Below are 24,070 nucleotides of genomic sequence, written 5' to 3'. Positions count from 1 at the left end.
TTGATTTGCAGAAACTCAAACAATCTGTCTCTGAAGAAACAGCTCCAGGATGTGCGACAGGAAGGAAACGCACTCTGTAAATGCTGAAGCGTCCTGTGGAACCGAGAGATGCTGTGTCTAAGGAAAACTGCTTAGGAAATGCTTAAGTAATACACGTGTCTGAAGAACAGGATTGATATGCCCTGAAACACAGAAAGCTGATAAATTTGAATTGCAACAAGACACATCTATTATCCCATGTCCTTTACAAAAGACATCTGACTTGTCACGCGGCTTTTTTGATTGCTTTACATCACCTACATGTCAACGATGGAACGGCACAGAATGCCAGAAATTTGATTCCAGAATGAGGAATGTGCTGTTTGCAGGAGCGTTCGGGCCCAGGCGGTTCAGCCCTGCACAACACCAGCAGCCCCGGAACCAGAGGCCTCGCAGCTTCCAGGCGCTTCACCAGGCAGCACGGCGGCCCCGTGGGTCAGGAAGCTTCCCCGTGTCCCGCACTGCACGATGACCGCAGCGGCGGGCGGCCGGTCCCCGTGTCACCGCAGGGGCCGTGTCAGCCAGAGGCTCAGCACAGGAAAAAACAGCCAGCTTCAGAGAAAACTTCCCACGAGACCCACATGCTGGTGTGTGCCATCCTGACCCCCTGCTTCCTGCCAGCCCTCACCCAGAGGAAAGGCTGCCCTGGGGACTAGCGCACCCCCGTGTGCACGCTGCCGAACCACTGGATGCCAGCGCATTCCAACGCGTCACGGAAACTTGTCACCAACAACCAGACCACCTTTGGGCAGCTCGACGTTCATTCAAAACGCAGAACCAAAAGGTGACGTGTTCTGCCGCACAGCTACATTACTGTAGAAACATTGTTTTTACCAAGAGCTTTCTGCTGTGACATACTTGGATTTCAAATCCAGACAAAAAGAAGCACCGTGCTTAAAATAGTTTATACGAGTATTTAACGCACTTCAGTTTCTGTACCACTGAAGACACCCAGCTCGAACATGGAAAAACACGTGAATGCTTTTCACAGCGTTCTCATCTACCTTGTGTACAAAAGTGACACCAATTTGTTCACTATCCAAAAGCCCATGATGGACGTATTTCTACTTTATGAATCCTGGTGAACTGTACTGCTGGGGTTTGTGTGCGTTTTAGTTATTTTACAAGCACTCATATGCTGATGAGCATTTTTGACAAACAAAGTAATACTGGTATGCCAATTCACTGTGGATTTCCTTCAAGCACGGGGAATGGACCCTGCTCACTGAAGAAATAAGCACTGCATACATGTGATGAATTATTTAAAGCTTTTCTTTCTGACATTATTCTCATCTATCAGCCCTCCAATGTACATGAAGTATAGAATGAACATTTTCCTGCAGGATGGTTTTTCTAGGCAGTAAGAGCGGGAAGTTTTGATATTCCACTCCACTCCATTCTACTCCAGCTGCTGCAGCCCCCCCGCAGGACCAGTGCTCCCACCCCGCTCCACGTCCTCCTGTCCCACCGCTGCACTGGGCAACTTCAGTCACACATGTTCCCCATGCCAGGACAAGGGCCAGCTGTGTGTCTCACGCAAACCTTGGAAGGTGAAGGAAAAGCAGCAACCTGAATCCAGAGCAGCGCCTGGGAACGCGGCTGGACGGCTGTGAGCGCTGTTTGCCAGCGGCGGAATCGCCCATTCGCACTGTCCCAATGAACACTGGGGTTTAAGTGTTAAACTATAAATGCTGAAAGCTGTCTTGAACAACGGCATCCAATGAAAACAAAACCATTCCACTCCAGGAACCAGCCAAAGGCTGTAATCTTTCCTCAGAAAATTTCCCATTGATAGCACTCACAAGAGCTTTCCCACCACTGGTATTTTTGACAATACTGCTCCTATTATCAGAATAACAAATGCAACCATTTGTGCTCTTCTGAGTGTTGCAACCACAGATTTATTCTCTCTATTAAACTGTCAGTAACTTTTCACTGGAAGTGCTCTCATCTTCTGAAATCTGTTTGCCTCCGGGTTGAGAAATGAGGGGAAACCACCCATTCAAACTTGATGAAATCGCTGCTTTACAAGTTTTCATACAGTATAACCATTGGGATGTCTTCACAATTGCTTAGCTTACTTTCCTCCCCCAAGAACATTAAAATGAATACGTGCACAGGACCAACCTTGCTTGGCTTCTGCAACCTTAGCGGCTCTGGATGTTGCCAGTGTTTTCTTACTCACTGTGTCCACAATTCAGACAGCTTGCGGAAGCAGAAAAGCTCTGCGATCGCTTGGGAACCAGACTGGTAGGGTAAGCAGGAATTTTAAGAGCCAAGTAAGGTAAATCTGAAAAGCCACGTAATAGGCAAGGGTGACACCTCATGTTAATGAGAAGGGATTCTGGTGCGCTAGGCTGAGCACTAGAGAGCGTGACACTTCAGGATGGCTGTGCAGAGCCAGGCGTGCTGCACGGGAATTCAGGTTACGTTTTATTCATCACAATTCACATATTGTCTGAATGAACAGTCAGTCACATCTACAATAGCTAACAGACTACAAACAGCAACCGAATACACTGGTGGAAAACAGTGTCAAAATAATAAAGAGGCTATTAGAAAACAAGCAAAGTCAGACCCTGACCCCTATTTAGGAGTTAAGTTACAGACCAGCAGGAAAAAATGCCAGGTTGTTAACTTTCTAGGCTTTCCCCAGGGGACACTGACAAGAAGAGAGGCTGCAGGGCTGGGGACCAGAGGCGGGTGGAGGGCGCGGCAGAGGTGGAAACAGTGACACAACCGGAACTTTGAACTCGGTACCGCGTGGAAGTTTGTGAAGTGCCAGAGCCCCCCGGGAGGCCACGTGCGGGACAGCGGGTGTCCCCGAGGCACCGGAGCACGTCTGTGATCACCTGCACCCACAAAAGGGGTACAAAATGAGCCATCGCAATGCAATACTTGTCAAGAATCTTCTCCAAGGTCCGGAGGGGCAGCAGATGCGCAGGAGGAGGGCGCTGAGCAGCAGGTGGCACCTCCGGATAGTGCACCCACCTGGGGGGGGATGGGACTGAGCACGGGGGCTCCAGGACAGCAGTGTCACCGCAGGGGACAGTGCCCGTCCCGCTCTGCTCCACCCGACCCGCTGACCCCTCTGCTCCATTCTGCTGGAACTGGGTGACAATGACCAAACGGTCCATGTGCATTGATCAGAATGGCCACAAGGGGTGAACGCCGAGCAGCACTGACTTTGTTGCTCACCTGAACCCCACTGCAATGGCAGGTTTTCAGTGACAGCGCGGCCAGCCTGCCAGCGGGGGTGTCTGAGCGGGGCAGGGCCCAGCCTTTTAAAAAATCAGTCCCTAGCATACCATCAATCGAGTGGAAGTAGGGGAACACTGCTTCTCCGCCCATTTTCCACATTTCATTTATCTTCTAAACTAAAGGTCATAAGCTGTAGCGAATGCAGAGTTTAAAATCCAATTCATTAGCTCTGTGAACTAGCAGCAACCCTTACTGTCATTTTAGGTACTGTATTAAGAATATAAGTTGACTTAGGGAGGAAAATGTCTCAGATTGTAAAGTCTATTTGTTATTTCTACATGAAGCAACAGCTGTTGTCGACAGGTTTTTATGCTAACTTGATTCACAGAGGAGAATGTTAAACTAGTGTTTTTTAAAATCCAGTAAAATCGGAGCACAGCTACGATCTGCAATACAACTTGTTTTCTTGTTCTTGCCCGAATCAGCTGCCGAGGATTTTGGAATAACAGCCCTTTGGAAGCCGCCGAGGCAATGGAAACCTCGCCCCACCAGCCCACACAACATGTGGAAGCTCCAAGCCAGCACAAAATCCAAACCGCCAACTGGCATTTAAAACAGTTCAGATAAAATTGCCCCAACAGGAGTGTGTAATAAATCCTTATCTGAAGCCATCCCAAACGTTTTGCAGCTCAGGATCTTGCTCCCTTCTTCCCATTGCCTGGACCCACACAGGATGGGTCCACACGACTTGAGACATGAGCCATGATTTCATTACTATTTTCCCACCGAGCGAATACAGAAGGAATACTGCTTGCTTTTTTGGAAACTCCTCCTTTAGCTATTTTTGACCCATTATAAACAAGCGCACTCGTACCAGAGAACCAGCGCGTGTCAGGATGTCCTATCCGCGGTACCAACGGGGGAAGCCTCGGCCTCGGCTCCGCGGGGATCCATGTAACGGCTGGTTTATCCAGAGGCCGCCGGGCAGGCGATGGTGCGTGCTCAGCGAGGGCGTGCACAGCGCTCGGCAGCACCAGCAGCTACACAACCATCTGCATGTCAATTCACTAATGAAAAATGTGAGCAGATGACAAGGGAACATCTTGATTCACACTGTGTTTCTCCTGCTTGTCAGTTGCCGGCAGTTAGGAATAGTAACTTGAAAAAGTGCTAAAAATAGCACAGATTCAGGCCCTGGCTCAAAATTCTTCTTTTTCTCCCATTTTCCCTTGGTATTCTGCTTGGTACTGCTAATAATAATTAGTGTGAGTCATACAACCACTCCTATAATTTTAAAATAACAAAAGAAATACATATTACCTATGAAAAAGAAGGTAACGGTTACATCTGGAATTCATTCTTATATATCATTGGTAAGCCTGATTGATCTATAGCTACAGATCCCACACGTATGTAATTGCACACGTAATCACGGCATGGCAGGTACTTTTTCCAAATATAGAAGAGCTGGGAGCAGGGCTGGATCGCGGGCACCCGACCTCGGCGTGAGCGACCGCGCAGCCCAGCGCCCCAGCCCGGCCGCGCCGGTGAGCCCCGGACAGACAGTCACACCGGGACCCGAGAGGCTGCTTCGCTCCGACACAGCTGGAACTGCTCTCCGGGTGACGCGCAGGCAGGCCCGGGGCTGCGTGCTCGGCGTGCACCTCAGCCTGTCACTCCACACAGAAAACGTTCTGTCCTGTTTGCAGCTAAGAGGTTTTTAAAAAACCCCAAACCAAGCAACAAAACTAAGACCTCCGGTATGGCCAGGAGCACGTCACTCGAAGAGTGAGCTTGCTCAGTTCTAGCACTGTGTTAAGACTTAATTAGGACAAAAAAAAATATCAATAAAAACTTAAATCTCAACTGTGTCTACCACAGGAGCACCTTAATCTAAAGCAAGAGTATCTTAGAATCTTAGAAGCTAATTGCTATGGGAGGAAAACCTGCAGTGTACCCGGACCACAGCAGTTTCTCAGGGAAGCAAGGAGAGTAACATCCCCCCAAAAGGAGCTGGGCAAACAGGAGCAGATGTGAACGGCAGGGTGAGCCGGGGTGAGCGCGGACTGCTCGAGCGTCGCCACGCCAGCCGAAAGCAGCTCTGACATTACGAAGGCTCAGGGGTTTACCGGAGTGCGACCCTTGCCAGTAAGAAGCAAAGACCCACTTGCTCATTCACAGGATTAAGAGTCGGTCGAAAGTTTCCTGAAACTTTGTCACCAGTTTTCTCTGGCAGCACAGGGCAGGCTGCAAAGGGGATACATTCCGTAACCTCTCCCACCTTCTCGACATCCTTTGAAAATTTCTCCCTCATTTCCCCTGGAAATCCCTGTGTAAGTACTTAGGGGTGATAACCCTTAAAATCTAACGTCTAGTCACTTGATTCTTCACCACAAAACCAGGGCTTTCCAACCCAGTAATTTAAATAACACAGCCTAGCAAACAGTGCCATACTGTAAAGCCCGTCCCCGTTCCAACCACTACATACTATCAGTATCTGCCAGTTCTGTCCCTCTCTGCACTGGTGTCACTGGTCACCTCTCCGTGTCTGCCAACAGAAAGCACGGAAGAGCAATGAGAGACGCTGGAGAACAGAAACAGGGCTTGAGAACTGCACATACTACTGTGGTTATTTCACACATCAGTTTCAGTTCATCACTGAAGTGCACTTCAAAGGGCATACATTTATCACCTCTAATATGGGAAGATATTAATGTAAAAACTAATTAAACATCTTGTTCTGATCTTAGGACAACCTTTGCTCTATCTAACAATTACCATTAACTATGAAAACTAAAGCACCTCTAGAAAAAGTGTAATGAGAATTTATGCCTGTTTAGCTGAGTATTTCTCGCCATTCTGCGGGTGGAGGCAGAGAGGAGGCAGATCCACCACGGGCTGGGCAGGAACGCGTTTGTGCCCCCGGAGCAGCGGGGCTGGAACGGGCGACGCAGTCCCTCCGCAGGCACAGCCCCTTGGAAAGGACAGAACAGCGTCTGTCCAGAGCCAGAAAACACACAAATGTCTGGTACAGAAAACAGCATGTTTATGTTGGACACTTAGAGGTCTTCAGGAGAGAGAGATTATTTTGTTTAGAAGCAAACAATAAGAAGAAATGCTAACAAACCCCAGAACACTGCCGAGCTCACTCATGTCACACGTGGTACTCCTGGCCCACCAGCCGCGCTCTCCCTCTTGTGTGACACAGCTCCTTTCCAGACGCCCCGAGGACGCCCCAGCTCCACCAGCTGACCACAGGAGCACGCTGTGCCTGTGTGACTCACGCACGCAGGGTTCTCTCAAACAGGTCACATACACACTTCATGAGGCGACGCGGCGGAGCCGGCAGCTCCTGCAGCCCCTCGGCCCCTGTGCCCCGTGCCGCTACTGGAGCTTCAGCATTTCGAGGGCTTTTCCAAACAACTCCATGCGATGGGCTGCTTTCTTCACAACCTACACACCTACCACCCTTTGCGATGATTTCCTATGTGTTTTTTCTCAGCTGTTTGCTCACAGGAAAAGCTCACTTCCACCCAAAATGCAAACAGGTCAGTTACTGCTCTTAACGCCTCCAAGCCCGACAGTCATGGCAGAAACGTCTCTGCATTTCCCACTTTCCAAAGAAAAAACCATCCAAAATAGGAGCCTAAAACACGCCATCGACTGTCTATCTCAAATACATGACGTCATTCCTCGCTCTCCCAGAGGAAGGCACGTTTCATTACATGAATATGCCAGCAGCAATTATTTTGCACAAAGGCTTCACAAGATCCTTGTCAGCATTTACAGACTGATTTAAGCTATATACACAGGATTTTTTTACAAAACAAGGCCTATACTAATCATGGCCTTGTATGATGACATTATATTGTCTAAAGATGGTTTCAAAACTCAGACATAAGGCTTTGAAACCCCACAAAATACATTTACCTCTTTTACATCTTAAAATTACCTTGAGCATGTGATAAGGTAGAGCAAGAGGTCCAATAAACTCGTGGATTATTCGGGAAGCATGTCAATTGTTGCCATCTCAGCAGCAGAACTACAGATCTGTAATTAAAAGAACATAAATAAATGTTTAAGATCTGTCCCTTCCAGTAAATTCAGCGGGAACTTTACACAGCACCTGAAACACGCAAGATGAACCTCACGACTCAAGGACAAGCAAAATTCAGATGTGGCAATGACCTCAATCTCGGCACAACAATGGCTGCAGGAATTAGAAACGCATCGCTGTAAATACGCATTTTATAGCCTCTAAATAGACCATGAACTAAAAAGCAAGAGATCAACTCAGTATGAACGCACAACCCCCACCGATTGCCACAAGCTGCAAAAGTGCTATGAAAGCAGCAATGACTTTACAGCTATTATAAAAGTTGATTTCATGCATATTGTTTCTCCAGCGTCATTGAGAGAATATAGTGTAAAATTCACACAGTGCCTTTTTTGTTTAATTATGATAATGATAATTTATAGTACTGGCATACAGACAAAAGAGAAAGGTATCATGAGACCTTAATCTGAATGTCTTTCTTTACTTACCCTGTTATTCCTGCTACTTCAAGCTACAGGTTGCTGACGGTATTTGCTACCAAAGCACACAAGAAACCAGAGATTTAGGACGAGAACGGGTGGAACTCGACGGGCTGCTTTAACCCAGATATCCCAAAGAAGGGAAGCCAAGATACATCCTGACGAGAAGAATGAGGATCTTAGATTTGCTGAACGGATTAGAGACGCATCGGGTTCAGGCCAGCAAGTAATGAGCAAGAGGAACGGAACCAGCTTGCAGAGGTGTAAACGCACATCTGTGACTTCCAGCAATCGAAATAAACACATCTCATCATACAAAATCACTATGATGAAACACAGGATGATTAATCTTTCTAATACTGTCTTTGTACATTTTGATTTTTAGATCATTATTTTTTTGTGCTTCAAGAAGTGTCTGCTGAATGAGGAGAATAAACCAAAACAATGTGGTTTGCTATCTAGAGAACGTGGGTACCCCAGGAGCTTGGAGCTGGTGCCTCCTGTCACACTCTGCGTATCCCTCCACACCAAACGAGCCCAACGCCACCGTGGTCCAAAAGGTGAACAGGGATGGCGACCTCTGCCAGACTCACACTGTAAAAAGATCCATGTATCTTTGTGTAATCTACACTGAATTCAAAACTGCAGAATGAAGCATTTACACTGATCTTTGCTAAATGACAACAAAATAAAATAAGCTCAACTGATTTACTCATCTTTGATGCTTTTAAAATAATAGCTTAGAAACATCTAGAAAAAGAGATTACATCAAATATTTTTGGCACTTTGGACAAGGCAACCAACAAAAAAGGGATGAAAGTCACCAGCCAACAAACAAATTAAACCCCATCTCTATTGCTGCAATTCACCATATATTTCTAAAAAAAGTATCACGATAAATGGCACTATAATGTAACAGAGTGGCAGAAAAATCACTCTAACTCTTTCCTGCTTTATTTCTCCCTCCGCACTCTGGGAATGGTGTCACTAACCCTTTTTCTTTTGTTAAACGCTCTGACACCTGCCGAGGAAAGACTCGCACAGGGATCTGGGACCACCCTGCGCGCACGGGGACACGCCGGGACCGCAGCACGCACCCGGGGACACGCCGGGGCCCGCGGCACGCACCCGGGGAGACGCCGGGGCCCGCGGCACGCACCCGGTGCCCGGGCTGCACAGAGACGCAGCGCGGGGCACCAGCCCTGGCACATGGCCACATCTCCAGCCCCACCGCCCCATCTCTCTGGTGCTTTTCTTTGAGACACGCTTTTGTAAAAGAAAAACATATTTTTTCAACAGGCACACTTTTCTTACGAAGGAAAGCACAATGTCAAACTCTTCCTGAAAGGACAGGAACACGGCAACACACATTCAAGCACAACTTGGTAAAGATGTGTCCGACAGCAGTTGCGGCTCTGCCCACAGAGGGTTTGTGTCACCGCGGGGGAAGCGGAAAGGGGCACCGCGTCTTGAACGGAAACAGACTGGCTTCAGAAAGGGCGAGCTGGAGAAACAGCTGTCAAGACTGATAATAGATTCACTTCCTGAAATTCTTGTAGAACCAGGGCTGTGAAAAGCAGGAAGTGCAGGCGATGGAGAGGAAGAAAGGCACAGATGAGGAAGGAAAGCTCTCTCCCCCAGAAATGGGCTGCGATCATGCATGTGGCTATAGGTGAGACTGAAGGTGTCACTGATGGCATCTCTATACCACACGAACACAGAGAGCCAGCAGTATTGCTTGGGTCATCTGTCAGTTTTTCACTTGACTTAAGGAACCCCAGAGCAAAGAGGCGGTGATGGGATCCTCTCTGCCTGCCCCACGGCACCCCCTTCCCTTCCCTTCCCTTCCCAAGAGGACGGCTGATGGGGCCAGGGATGCTGCAAACCCCAACCAGGGTCCACTGAGCTCCAGGCTGAGTAACCAAACCCAGCACTCTTTGTAAAGAACAGCAGCTTCCCGAGCAATGCTGCATCTGAGGGGATGCACATCCATTGAATGGGATAGTACATCCCCAAATACAATATTGTCAGAATACTAGATGAAAAGAGCATACAACGAGGCAGATACACTGTTTTCTTCTCTCTTTATACGCACTTATATAAATCTTATGCAAACACGGCACGTCCGCTCTAGAGACTGGTCTTTAAAACAAAAATCCAACGCATTCCTCTGAGGAATAACTGTGAATCTTTGCAATTTGCTTTGGAAATCAAACTTGGCAAAAACTACCCTCTTCCTTTGTTGGTGCTGTCGTTTGGTCGGTTGGGTGGTTTGGTTTGTGTGTGTGATGGGCTTTTTTTGGTTGGGTTGGTTTCCCCACACCCTCCCCTAAGGAAGTAAAGTTCTGTCAGTAACTGTTCTATCACAAACTAGACTTCACACTCACAGACAAGCGGAGCTTAAAGGTGATCCCAGCCAGATTTCCTGATAAGCACCTCCAAACGGGTGGTTTGACTTTTCCTCCCTACTGTGTTTTACAGCACTTTTCCAACTCGCAGATCTGAACAGCTGCTCAATCATTTCCCGGTGTGAATTAACGCCGAGTGTTCCGCCGGCGGTCCCGTCCCTTTGCCACGGTGTGAGGGCGCAGCACGGCCGGTCCCGTCCTCGCCGCTCCCTCTGCTTCTCCGCACGGGGCACGTTGACATCTGACTCCACCACGATGCAGCAATCACTTGCTAACGGCGCAGTTATGAGCGCACCACAACCTTGAAATAAAACCATCATCCTTTTTCTTCCAGACTAAAACATATTTGGCTTATTTGGCTTAGTCTCATTCCTTTTCTTTACATGGAGAATCAATAGAGTTCTCTATCGACTAAACCTCTGTCCAGAAAACCCAACACTGCTGTTTCCTGAAGATGGTTGACAGCTTCATCTTACTTTGTGGTCTTGAGCCACATTGACTACTACATTTTAAAAGAAAAAACAATGCAATAATACCAAGAAAACCAGTAAAAGCATGTTAGATCTTTCCCTGCATCTCTAAATGAAGGAAACTGATTAAACATACTTGAGCCAGGTAGAGGGAGGTTTATTGATCTATTCCTAATTTCAACAGTGTTCCAGAATCCCTCCGGAGGTTTTAGCGATAATACTTTGGAAGAACGGCACATTAAACCAAAGCTGGCCAAGTCGACCGCAACCAAGAGGCGTCTTTGTGCAGCGGTGCCAGGGCGGCACGGCCACGTCCCCAGCCAGCGGCGGCCCCTGAGCTCCAGAACACACCAAACCGCAGCCACAAACTACACGGCAACCAGCACCGCCTATGTAGCAGAGACAGGCCAACAGCAAGGAAAACAATTAGTAACTATTATGCAAATTCTGCATTGGCTTTTCTATTCAGCCACTTTTTTTTTCTGGCATCCATGAAAACTGCCTTTGTTCACACTAATATTTGGGAAAGAGGTTTTATTTATGCAAATAGATGCACTTCTGAAAAACCAAAATTGCATGTAAATGAGTGTATTTGTGCATCAATTAGAGAATTTGAGTTGTTCTTTGCTGCAAACACACATCCATTTCAGATGGTTGTAAATGACTAGTGAGAGGGAAAGAAAACAGAAATGAGTCCATTTTCCTGAGCACTCCATACACAAAATGCCTGTTGTAGGAGAGGCGGGGAAGCTGCACAAATGTGTGAAGACAGCAGCACAAAGCAGAGCAGGCAACAGACCTGGAATTCCTGGTCAAGCTTTCCCGCCTTCTGAGACACAGAAGAACAAATGGTATCCTAAAACATCAAAGTTTATTCTGTCAGCATTTTGCAGGCACGCAAAAATATTTCATTGGAAAGGGCAAAGATGTAACTAGGGAGATCTTTAAAAAGTGAGCCCGCAAGCCACGCAAAGCCAGCTGAACCGTGTTGGGCACCTGCACCCAGCGGCTGAGGCAAAGCTGATGCATCAATACAAGGCGTCGTTCCCTGCCTGGGTGCCACCACTCGAAACAGCTCCCAAGAGAAGCAGGAGAAAAAAGGTACTAAAAAATGGAAATGCGGCTTTTCCAAATCGTCGGCAATGAGCATCCCTGTGGTCACCGGGCGGCTGTGGTGACGTGAATGGGCACGGTGTGACCGCAGACCCTGCCCGGCGGCTCAGGGAACTCCACGGCTGCGGGGGGACCGTCCCACACCACCCGCTCCCGGCCCCTCCACCCAGATGCACCGATTTCTCACCAAATTTCCCCACTTCTCATGTTAGGATGAAGTGGTCCGTTGTATTTCGTAATTCACTGAAAGCACGGCCCACGGTGCCATGCGTAGGTTCCAGTGCTAAGGAGGAGTGACCCAGGAAACTGGAGAAAATGTGTATTACTGACTGCTGGGAAATCAGACTGGTTCCTGTTCCTCCACCCAGGAGTCACGTTTGCACAGGCTGACTCTACTTCTTCAAGCTTGTAGGAATAATACAAGGCACATTTCTTCAGAACTGCACAGGCAATTTCTCGCTCTGGTTAGAACTCACAGGCACAGCCGCCTTCGCTATGTCCTTTTTCTGCCCATTATCTACTATTTTGAAGCGCAAGATCACATGGGAACTGAAACATGTAGAAAACTGTACCAGACTGAATTCTGCTGTTTTCTTCAACTATTGCACGAAGATGACTAAGAACAACAGGAAAAATAGACCTGACCTATAAACACCACCAAATTAACATGTGCAGAGGTGAAGATTAAACGTACTTATTACACAGATCTTGAAGATTTTAAACTTTTGCGCATGCTCTTTTAAACTTCAGTTCCGGAGATTACTTTGTTACCTAATTACACTTTCAAAGCGTTGCTTCGTGTCTTGTTTATGAACAAAGAAAAGGAAATGCCATGAGGAGTCCATGCTGCTGACACCGCTCAGCCACGGACCGCAGCCCACGGCTCTGGCAGCAGAACCCTGTGCCAAACAGCACCGCGAGCATCTGGGACGGTAAACACCCAGTGCAGAGGCAACTCCTCAGGAGAGCCGCACAATGAGCTGCCAGGCTGCCACGAGGATCACCGCGTTACTGCTACCAAAGCACATCAAACCAGAGCCGTTCGCTTCATCCCCTCCCCTGCACGGGCTGACTGCCTCAGAAAACACTCTGCCCATTGACACTGTACGTGTAGAGGTGCTGGTGCAAGCCCTGGTTCACCTGCAGGGCTTCAACCAGGTAGAAGCTGCAGCTGGGGGTGTGCAACAGCTACTCCGCAAACACTGAATAACGTATTGAATCCACAAATCCAACCATTCTTCCCCTCATTTACATTACTCTGGCACATTGACAAGTCTCAAAAAAACTAATACCGTACCTTTTAAAAGTCATCCATGGCAAGATCTCTATTCCCTTAAGCACATCACCTAATTCAGTGTTAATAAAACGCAGATTCCTCTTTCATCTGCAGGATTCCAGCAGAGATGTTTGTGTCCATGGCTGAGCTGAAATTCAACACAAGCCCCGTCACAAGACCAGGTATCGGTCTCTTCACAAGGGGCCTCCACCAGCTTAGGGAGCGTATGAAATACCTCTGATGGTCATTAAAGCACAGAAATGAGGGTACCCACGCTGAAATAAAACGTTCTGAACTGGACAGTAGCTTGCTCTCCTACACTGCAGCTAGAGCCAGGCAGCTGGTGTACGTTCCAGCCAATGCTCGGGTTCTCCCTTGTTTCACCCGCTGTCTGGGGGGGTTTTTCCCAGATAAACCCAGCATGTTCTTTAGGCAGTAATACAAAACACATACACAGTGGGTACCTCAAAACATTCTGAAACTGCTCAGGCAATAATATTCTCATCTGATCTTAATAGTGATGTTTATGCAGCATATATAATTAAAAGCATTTTCAGTATCAGCTTAATTAATCTCAGAAGTTTAGTATTCAAAGAGCAGGGGAAATAAGCTTGTGCTACTCATTATATATCATGCAATCATATAATGAAGACATCCAATCATAATTACGTGCCATAATAGTCATTCCATGTCAGAGAAGTTCCATATATCGAGAAGAAATAAAAGCCCATGCCTTCAAGAGTTTGCCTCTAGGGCCTGAAGAATGGTTTTAGAGACTTGCAATGCTACCAAAAGCCACGGAGAAAGAAGCGGGGAGGATCCTGCCTCAGGAAGAAAAGGTTTTAAAAAGCAAGACTGGCAGTGACCCAAATCCCAGGTGGCCCTTTCACTCTTCCTCCTTATTCTCTAAGAGATAAACATGCCAGCAATTTCAACAGAAATAGTATCTGAATGTCTAAATGCATATCTGCATTCCAACTCACCAACCCGGTCTGTACACGGGAATGGGAAACGAGCCAAAGCAAACGTCCCCATGTCCCCTCGCGTGGGCTCCAGGACCTGTCCTCACCAGGTGGGATGCGGGGGCAAATCCCACCCTGGGGGTGCAGCTCACAAACCACACTGCCTTGCTTCGCAATCTTCAAACCTTCCCTCGGGGTCCTGGAGCCCAGAGCTCCCTGGGACAGCCGCCCAAGCTGGTTCTGTTCCAGAGGACTGCCGTGGCTGATGGAAAAGCCCCTCTCCTGCCCAAAGATCCTGTAGGGATTCCAATTTTATGAATGATTATTTTTCTCAGTTTGACAGCTGACAGGGGAGGAGGAGGAGTCCTTTAAGGGCTACCCGAAAAAGGTTCCACTTCCCTTTACTTGGCCTTCTTCCCTGTAAAAATACAGATCACATTCTGAATATTCCGTTTCGATGTACCTATGGGTTGCAGAAAGCACCAACACAGCCTAATCCTTGAATTCAGTACAACATAATAAAGAATACTTTTTAAAAGGGCAGTTTACATCTGCCAACATATGCCTAGTTAAATTGTGATGATTGATAAACTTTATAATCAATGATTTTGTCAACATTAGATGCATTTTCAGTAGCCAAGTCTGTATGTCAGCAGAGCTGTGATCTTTCCCCAAGGGTTGTGTCTCCACGTTCAACCCAAACGGCCCCAACCGGGGCAGCAAAGGGCTGCGCACACACCGGCCGGACCCACCGCCACGGCTGGAACCGCACTGACGGAACACGCATCCCCCCTCTCCTGCACACACGGATTTCCTCCACAGCTCTGGCTCTGCTGCAGTGCCATCCCAGTCCCCAGGAGCCGGTCCCAGGCGCGGGAAAAGCAAAGCTGACAGTCAAGTTCAGTGTATCAGATACAAAATCATCATGTCCATACACTTCCTATAGATAAGTCACAATGAATAAAACTGAAATCTCATATTTTCTGTTAGAAACTCTTATTTCTCTTATTCTAATAAAGGCAAGCGTTGATGTATTTAATACGGAAAGGTAGGCAGATTTTTACTTTAAAAAAATACCATCGTTCTAAATTACTTATGTAAATAGATTCAGTTGTGCTCGATGAACACAGCCAAATGTGATTCATTCCAAACAATACATTTGTCAACTCCAGTAATGCTAAAATTCATCTGCTCTAACTCAAGGGAATTCCATTTTGACTTGGAGATATTTCCATGTGTAACTCTCAGAAAGGCCCATCATTTGCATAAACTAATAATAAAACCACAAAGCTCCATCCTAAGTGTCATTGTTAGGAATGATAAAAGCTCCTCCTAACTGTAATTTAGTACTTCTTTAGAGAAATAATATTAAGACACCTAATAGCTCATCTTCAATGTCAATATTGATTCATCTGACACTAACAATACAAAATAGTTCCAATCCACACATGACACAATTAGGAATGGTTGAAATTTGTGAATTAATCATAAAAAGGAATAAGCATAATTTAAAGCAGAAAGAATAACACATACAAAATTAATGTATTAATTTTGACAAGCACACCTTAATTATTTATTCCAGTAGCTGCGGTGCACTCATGTACTGCGGCAGATTTGGAATATCATAGGACTTAAGACACTAAAACATGCTACAGCTTTTTAGATATTTATATATATTTCTATATTGATATATTAAAGGGCCGCTAACCAGCTTATTAGGCCAGTGCAGTAAACAGAGAATGAAGATACTGTGTTTTGCTGTAATTATGCACATAAGAAAATCCTGAAAGGAAGTTACTACTAAAGCATGAACTCGTGTAATTAGCCACACACAACTGCATAACGATCCCTCTGTTTCTCTTCTGCTAACCAGCATGTGCCATCTAGTAGCATCCGTCTGCAGAGAAGCCAATAATCAACCTTGCCCACTGTGCTGATCTGGTTGATCCCCAAATTGGAGCTGAACAGAAGCCACATACCCGGCTAGAAAACTAAAACTGGCTCATGTCAAGCTTACAGATTTGGCCAAATGCTCTCCCAGGCCCCTCTGAAATTCTGAGGCAAAATCGTGATGTTAAATTGAAACTTTCAAGTGCACCAGTGGCCTTCGACAGCGCGGAACCCACGCAGGGCTCCGGGTGAGCTCGGTCCTCCTCTGCTGGAGCCCGGTGCCGCCGGGGGGGAAAACTGACTGCAAAACCACGAGAAACCCAAGAGTGGTGGGATGGAAAATAAGACAAAAAATACTACAATTGCCACAGACCAACTACTCCCCATCTGCAATACTAGGTGAAAGAAGTGTTCAGCTTAAATCACAGTTCTGAACACAGAGTACAGACAAGGCCACAGGAAAAAAGAAATCACACTAAAAAAACCCCCAGAAAGCTCCGGGCAAAGGGAAGTGAGCGGGTCCGAGGCAATATCAAAAGGTCACCCGTTGAAAGATGATGAATGGGAAGGTTCCCCACAGCCTGTGCTATTTCCACTATATGACACCACTGAGCTGAACAACTGTCCAAATGTAAAAAACAAGACTGGCTATGTAGTTAAATAACGAACTAACCAAAATTACAACGGCTTACGCCAGCACAGAGTTTGGAACAGTGGGTAACCACACACTTCAGAGCAAGCCAGGCTCTCACTTGCAGGTATACTGCTCTGATCAGCCAGGCGGGTTTTGCTGCAGAAGCACTTGTCCCTGCTCCAAGGCACCATGTTCAAACCAGGCCAAACACCCACCCAAACGGGCCACAGACACACCGAGCAGCTCAGCCCAAATGCCCCGTCTCTCTCCTTGTTCCACAGTTGCAGCCCACCCTTACAATCGAAGTCTTATTCACTCTGAAAAGGAGCAGAACATGCCACTTCATGAGGAGCTGGCAGTAAAACAAGCAGAATTAATCCTTTCTTGAAAAGCCACAGTGTGATAGTGACTTTTGCTGAAAAGAAGCCATTAAGAGAGTAATATTCATCAGATTTTATGAATTCATGCAGAGATAAAATCTCTTCAGCTTGTACCCATTCGAACGCGCTTTGTGTTCGTCACCCGGCGCCATTCAGACCCGCGGGAAGGGCTGGAGCGGGTGGGGACGGGTCATTACCGCTGAACAGCCCGGTAAAGTACCCCGACACTTCACCCCGTACCAACTGCTGCCATGAGCACAGCATGCACAAGGTACAGTACATAAATAAAACTAATTAACCTTGGCCTTGGGATTCTTAGCTCCCTATGCACAGCATTTGGAAAAACAGTTTGCCTTGAGCTCTCTATACCATTTTTATACCCTTCCAGAGCCTGCGGCTATGCCAACCTAAAGTTTCCTTTAGCCCAAGATAGTTATACCACCTCAATACAAAAATAGACTTCTGCTGAAAAAAATAAATCCTATTTTTTTAGTGCAAAGAAAGGCCAGAAACTCCCGGTGTCCGCAGGCAGTCTCCAGGGTGACAAACGTGCTATTTCAGTATTGTACTGCATGTTCTGTGCGACAAGCTCAGCACTCCCACACACATTTCTGTCTCATACATTCACGTCTAAAAGACTTCTCTAGTCCCTGGGAACCATTTCCTTTCTTACTATGAAATTTCAGGAGTCGTCTAACCATTACTGGTTAAATATAGATTTTGCACTTGCTGTACATATAGATGAACATTCCCATACTTATCCACAAAAATACATGCATATCTACATAGATTATCTGGAAACTGTAAAATCCCACCTCTTTTGCAAGAATTTCCACTCGTGCTGTGCAAATGACCCCAAGTGCCTACAAGGGGCATCCAGCATCTTTCCTTCTGCAGAAGAGATTGACCTCCCGGGGAACCCCTGCACCTCCTGAGCTGTTCTGTCTGTCGGGGCACTGGGGGTGACGGAGGACAAGGAGGACAGCAGAACGCGGAGGGGCTGTGGAGCCAGCGCGTCCCGCAGCGCAGGCAGCACAGCGATCCTAACTGCACCCGTTCCACGCTAACGCAGCCACTGCTGCTGACCCCGCTCCCTCTGCGCACTCGGCTTCGCCGTCCCCGCATCGCAGGGTCAGTGCAGGGCTGGCTGTGGACACCACACCGGTGGTCTTTGTTCCCATACCCAGTCACGGTGACAGTTTCATTTTGGAGCAGTCCACATGGAACTTCCCAAGTACCGCGTGCTCCTCGGGGAGGAAAGGCTGGTGCCGCTGCAGGTGGGGCTGGGGGCTCTGGCTCTTCTGCAATCGCCCTTTTCCTCTCCTGCAAAATCTGCCGAGTGTGCAGAGAGCTTACGATGACCCAGAGACGGGAAAGGGCCCATCTTCAACATCGCACTTCTCACGTCTATGGCTTTGTTTGGCAGTGCATGAAGGCACAATCGTATTCCTGAGACCCGCAATGTCTTTGGTGGGACACTCTCTTCCTCTTGGGTGAGATACTTGCATTAGCAGCGCTGCCCTGTCCTGAACTGCTCTTCACCTTCAGTGTGGAAGGAGATACAAGCATTCAAAGGCTCTCAACAGCTCCCCGTCCTTCTTGACAGCACGACTGCTGCCAAAGCAAAACCCTGAGTTCCCAAATAATCTTCCCGGAACAGCAGTGGCAACTCTTACCACGTATACACTTGTATAAACTCTGATGATCTTCAAATGGAAGTATATGACAAATTAAAATTATTCCTTTGCCTTTCCACTTACAGCCTTTAGGAAGAATTGTCTGGGATGTCAGAAAGGTCAGCCAGTTATTCATCTTTAGATTATTCACTTTCTAGGCCTTATTCATCAGGATTGCAATTTCTGTCTTACTAAACCAAACCATCTGAAGTCAGATGCTTGTACAGAAAACACAGCTAAGCCTGGAACGGCAGATGGTGACAGAGTGTGTCTGTTGAGGAGGGCAATACAGGAACACAGGCCAGCGCAGCTCGAGCGTGACAGCACGGTCATTACTGACGTTCTTACCAAAAGATCCTGGATCAGGATGCGCAGACACAGAAGGTTACAAACCTCTAGCAGGAAGGCCTGAGGGAGGTCGCAGCCCCCTGGCTTTTGTGTTAACATCCACCACCAACACTTACCTACCACTGTTTTCTGGAAAACTGTTCAGGGCCACGCAGATTTTAAGATGTTTTAATTGTATCAATTAGTATGACTGAAATGCCTATTACATGAAATCAAACATGTGGAGCTTATTTTTGGCTCTGCCTTTAATGCAGCAACTGCATTACCTTCATTTTGGCTTCCCAAAAGGTCATTGCAGTCTTTGTGACTTTATTTGTTCATAGTGCAGCCAAGCAAGCTGTGAGCTTCACAGGTAACATTTCATACAATCAGCCACAAGCATATTAAAGAAGTTAGTCATAAAATGCATACAGAAATTCATTGCAGAACCGAGGAATCTCAGCCTCTTGATTGACATATATAGGTGGCACAGGGCAAGAAACACAATTCTACGTCAGCAGGTACAGTGGTTGTACGTGCAATGCCACGGCCACTAGAAAAAAGATTTCCCATCTATGAACAGATTGCACTTTAAAAAAAAATCTTTGGGAAAAGGCAGAGGAAACTTTACTTGTTTCTGGAACAGTGGAATACTGGTAACAGTGAAATCAGTGACATGGAAAACACTTTCCTGTTAGAGCCGTCACGTCCTTGCTCCGAAGCTGGCAGAGGGGCATTGCTATCCTGCCATTGACAAGATACATCTCGGGCTGCTTAAGGCAAACACTCCTCTCTCTTAATTACAGCCTTTTGAAATCATTTTACCTGTATGAGGGCAAGCAAAATCAGAATTACAGCAGAGGGGTTGCCTTCCCATCCACACTGCTCAGTCTTCCCTCCGAAGTCAGACACCAGCCTTCACACAACCCCGTCCATCGGAACTACAGCCATTTCCATACTCAACACAGACCTTCCGCTCGGGATTTGTTTTGTGGCACAGCTATTCAGACATAATCGAAGACAAATATTCTCTACAGATATTGCAGGCATTTGCAGCCAAATGCTCACGTTAGATTAATCACAGTAGCTCCAGCGGAATGAGAAGGGGAATGGGCAGCTGCTCCCTCCTCCTCAGGCCAGCCCGCCCTGCCGGTCTGAGCTCAGCACTCAGGCTGTGCCTCCCTGCCGGCCTCCGCCACCCGCTGCTGCACCTCCGCGCTCCCACCAGCCACAGCTACGGCCTCTAGAACACACTGCTATTTTCTGACAATGCAGAGCCTTGTGTTGAAGACGAGCTGAAAGATTAACCCTTGTGATATCAAGGTATCACATGAGAAAGCCACATCTGCCTCGTGTTTATCCTCTGGTGTCATATTTTGAATTAAGTTTTGAATGTGAATGTTCTGTCCTTTGAAACAGAAAACGGGTGTAATTAAATGTAATACCCAGTGTGAAACCCAGAAATCTCTCAAACCCTTTCACTGACCTGCACAGAGCACCAGTTTCACCCTTAGGCCAAGGCACCATTTGGATTCTAGCAGTGCTTTTCCGTTTAGAGCCCGATACCCTGCAGAGCTGTGGATCGCTCCTACAAAGCTTTGACCACTGGTCAGTAAAAAGCAAACCTGTTTTCTGTAGCTCTAAATTCACTGTGGACCACAGAAATAGCAAAGCCTAGGACACGTTCTATCCCTAGAGCACGCCTGCCGTTCCAAGCCCAGCCCATGCCCCCAGAGCTGCGGGGCGGAGGGCAGACAGCACCAGAACAGGGGCCCTTTCCTCAGGCCCCGCGGTTCAGCTCCAGGAGCCACAAACCGCAACTCAGACACCTTGTCAATCTGCACCCGTTCACGCACAAATGGACGTGGCATGTCTGCAGGGCTCCTGCAAGGGACCTGGCTCCAAGGACCAAGGCTCTTTCAATGAGATGGCCAGTACGTATGTTGATTTATACTACAGATAGGGTGCATAAGGTATGTACTAGCACAGAAATTTCTGCACATTTTCCTGTGATCTGAAGAGTCAAGGAGAGGCAGGACTGCTCCAAACTCCCAACGTCTCTTGGAAGACGACAGGTCCAGGGAAACTGCAATGTTCACATCTTCCCTCCTTGGCTACCAACCTCCAACTGAATCTGTCCTAGAAATACAGCACAGGAAACCTCTGGGGAATAAAGAACAGTACTGAGAAGAGATTCAATATTCAGCCTAATAATCAGTTGCTGATTTTTCAATGTAAGAGTTACAAGCGCTGCTAGCATAAGTACAGAGATATTCAGGATCTGAGAAATAAAAATAGCAATAGAAAAAGTAAATGCTTTTTCTCCCCTTCTCTTTATGCTTAATTTCTCTTTTCTAAACGTACTTTGCACACTGTTAGGTAGATGTGATATGTGTGGGATGTATTGTTGAGGTTGCCATGGTTTCCCATTTTTAATGAGCTTTGAGACTTCATAATCTAACCAAATACATTCATAATTACTACATCCCTTTTTTTCTCCCTTCCCCCTCCCTCCAAAAATTACTGGTGGTAAAAGTAAAACTAGTGATTTGAAAGACAATAAAACATGGAAGTAAAAGCCCACCCTCAAAGAGTTGGCAAACAAAAGCTTGGGAAAGTAACGGGAGAAAATTAGCAGCATCAGACCTGGGGATCAGTTCCACGGCCTTGTGACTGTTCTTAACATCTAAAGTCACTCAGAAAACCAAGTCCCGTTTGTCCTCGGAAGCGATGGCGAACCAGTGAACGCCGCCTGCACCGACTGCTGCGCCCTGCTGAGCGTTTGCTTGTGCCCTTAACAAACCTCCAGCACCCTCTGGTAATGTGGCTTTCTAGCCATAATTCTATACAAGACAACAAAATGCCGCTATGTGTCTGCTTCTTGCAAAGTAGGATATCAACATGCTGAGTGCTGTAAAAACAATGGGTATTCCAGGCTTTAAGGGTATGCAAGCACAGACATGTGCTCCCAATTCTCAGTGGAATATTCAATAAATTTCTAAGCAGCTTTATTACCACTCATTGCTTCAGTCTGCAATTACAAGAGAGCAGTTTTAATGTATTGCCAGTTTCAGTCAGAATAACCCGTTCCTTATCCAGTATCTAAAGCAGGGGATTATCATCATTGGTTAGTACGACGGTACCAGCCACACTAGTCCCGATGCCGCCAAGCTGACTGCCAAGCGCTCGGTTTCCATGGCAAAAATCACGCAGGACACACTGAATTCTGCCCACCTAAAATGAACCGATCTGTTATTCTTTTGGCAGAGTGATTTGAAATTCGACGCAGGCCGGTGCTCCCGCGGCTCAGACAGACCCGTCCAGCGCTGCTGCCTCAGCTGCCGCGAGACTGAGGGCCTGCTGATGCACGAGGGGCTTAGGCAACAAGAATAAATGTCTGTGGTATTAACACGGTACTGAGGCTGCAACCTGACACATTCCCAGCAAGGAAAAAGAAATTCTAAGCTTGCAATCAGTTGTGTCAGGTTTGGTACCCAGCTGCACGAGACAACAGTGATGGCATCAACTGAAAAGGTAACAAAAGCAGCAACAACAATATCCTGGCATCAGCAGAATGAGAAGAGATCTATGTTAAAAATAGTCCAAAATTAATTATGAAAAATAGAGACACTGAGGAAAATTGACTGTCACAGGCCCAGGGCAATATTGACTGTATTGATCTTTTCTAACAGCTATCTGTTTCACCTGTTCTGAGAGACCAATCCTAACAGATGCTCTACACACTTACACAGCAATCAGCCCTTTTCCTACCAGTCAAAGTCTAGAAAGAAATACTAAAAAGAGACCACAGAGGACACTTTTTTCGTTAATATATCTGCATTCATAGACCCAAACTTCAAGGTAAAATCAACCTGGTCCAAGGTGATTATTTACACACATGCTAAATGGGAAAAAGGAAAAGCTGAGATGTGCCTCAAACAAGTGAGAGTCATTTTATTGCATATCTTTCCCAACGAGATTTTTATGCCATCTGTGAACAGTACTATTTTTAAAAGTAAATCTTGTGCTTTGATTTACAACAAGTACTTTCAAGGCCACGAGATTAAACCTGAACAGAATTCATTCCGACTGGTGCTGTCCCACTGCTTTGACTAATGCACAGCCACCCCAAAGCACAGAAGGTCCATTAGCAGCCACACAGGGTGTCCCCAGGCCTGCGAGCTGCGGGGGCCAGGAGACGCTCTCTCGCTGCTCCAACCCAGCGCCCCTCCCGAGCTCTCCCGCGACCGCACACACTCATTCATCCTTTCTTGGCTACACATGAGCCGGAGCCCCTCACAGGGGCAGCTGAACAGTCACAAGCCCAGGGTCCACTTCAGTAATTCCAATTCCAGCTATTCTTCATGCTGCATAACCGTAACAGCTTTTGCATTTGATACTGCTTCATTAAAGGTCATTTTTGTGTGACATTTGCATAACCAGTTCTCTAATTACATTGCTAACCACATGAGAAGCTTTTTCAGGAACAGTTCATTCTCCCTTGTCAAGGAGACAGAATGTAATGACAGAGTGGAAGCATTAAATAATGGTTATATAAAAAAATACTTCTGTAAATTCCTTTTAGTTTAGGTTTTGAATTATTAAAGGCCACGCTCTTATAAAGTCTGTAGCTTAAAGAGATCATGACTTAATTATATGTCATCATTACATACTTCAAATTTGTATTAGTGGACATTGTTCGTTCTGTCACAAATTTTGACAACAACGAGGGATTCCCAGCTGACTCTTTTGTGATTCAGCAGACGAAGGTTTCCTGCGCCAAGGCCAGCGCACACAACCACGGCTCTTGCACGCTGCAGCACAGCACTGCACCTCCCGTAGCCACTTTTATTCTAGACATTTACACTCCATTCATCTGTTCTGCTCATCAGAAGCATAATCGTGAAAAAACAGCCGCAACTCTCTATAAAACAACTTATTTACAGCAGTGAGGTTGCAAAACAAAGCCCTCAAAACGTGTAGTCAGTCAACGCGTAGAAAGATGAAGTATACATGTTCTAGTTCTGTGGTACTCACCTTCTGCTGACACCTCCAACCACCCAGTTCCCACGTACGCAGCGCAGAGCGAGCTGCAGTGACCTGCAGGCACGTAAGAAGCGCAGAGCTCTAAGATGGTGCCCCTGGGACTTCTCGTCCC

At 46.8% G+C, this 24,070-nt stretch overlaps 1 long non-coding RNA gene across 1 annotated transcript in view; it reads right to left on the bottom strand.

Moving 5' to 3' along the window:
• Window positions 1–24,070, bottom strand: part of LOC110362372 (uncharacterized) — a 63,540-nt gene that overhangs the window by 26,154 nt on the left and 13,316 nt on the right. The window contains exon 2 of the long non-coding RNA XR_002419699.2: window positions 7,193–7,290. This is a non-coding gene — a long non-coding RNA (uncharacterized LOC110362372). The remainder of the gene's footprint in view (window positions 1–7,192; window positions 7,291–24,070) is intronic.

This window comes from Columba livia, chromosome 9 (genome assembly GCF_036013475.1).
Source record: "Columba livia isolate bColLiv1 breed racing homer chromosome 9, bColLiv1.pat.W.v2, whole genome shotgun sequence".
Classification (NCBI taxonomy): Eukaryota; Metazoa; Chordata; class Aves; order Columbiformes; family Columbidae; genus Columba; species Columba livia.
The sequence above is the reverse complement of the archived record's forward strand: the minus strand, read 5'-3'. Positions and strand labels throughout refer to the sequence as shown.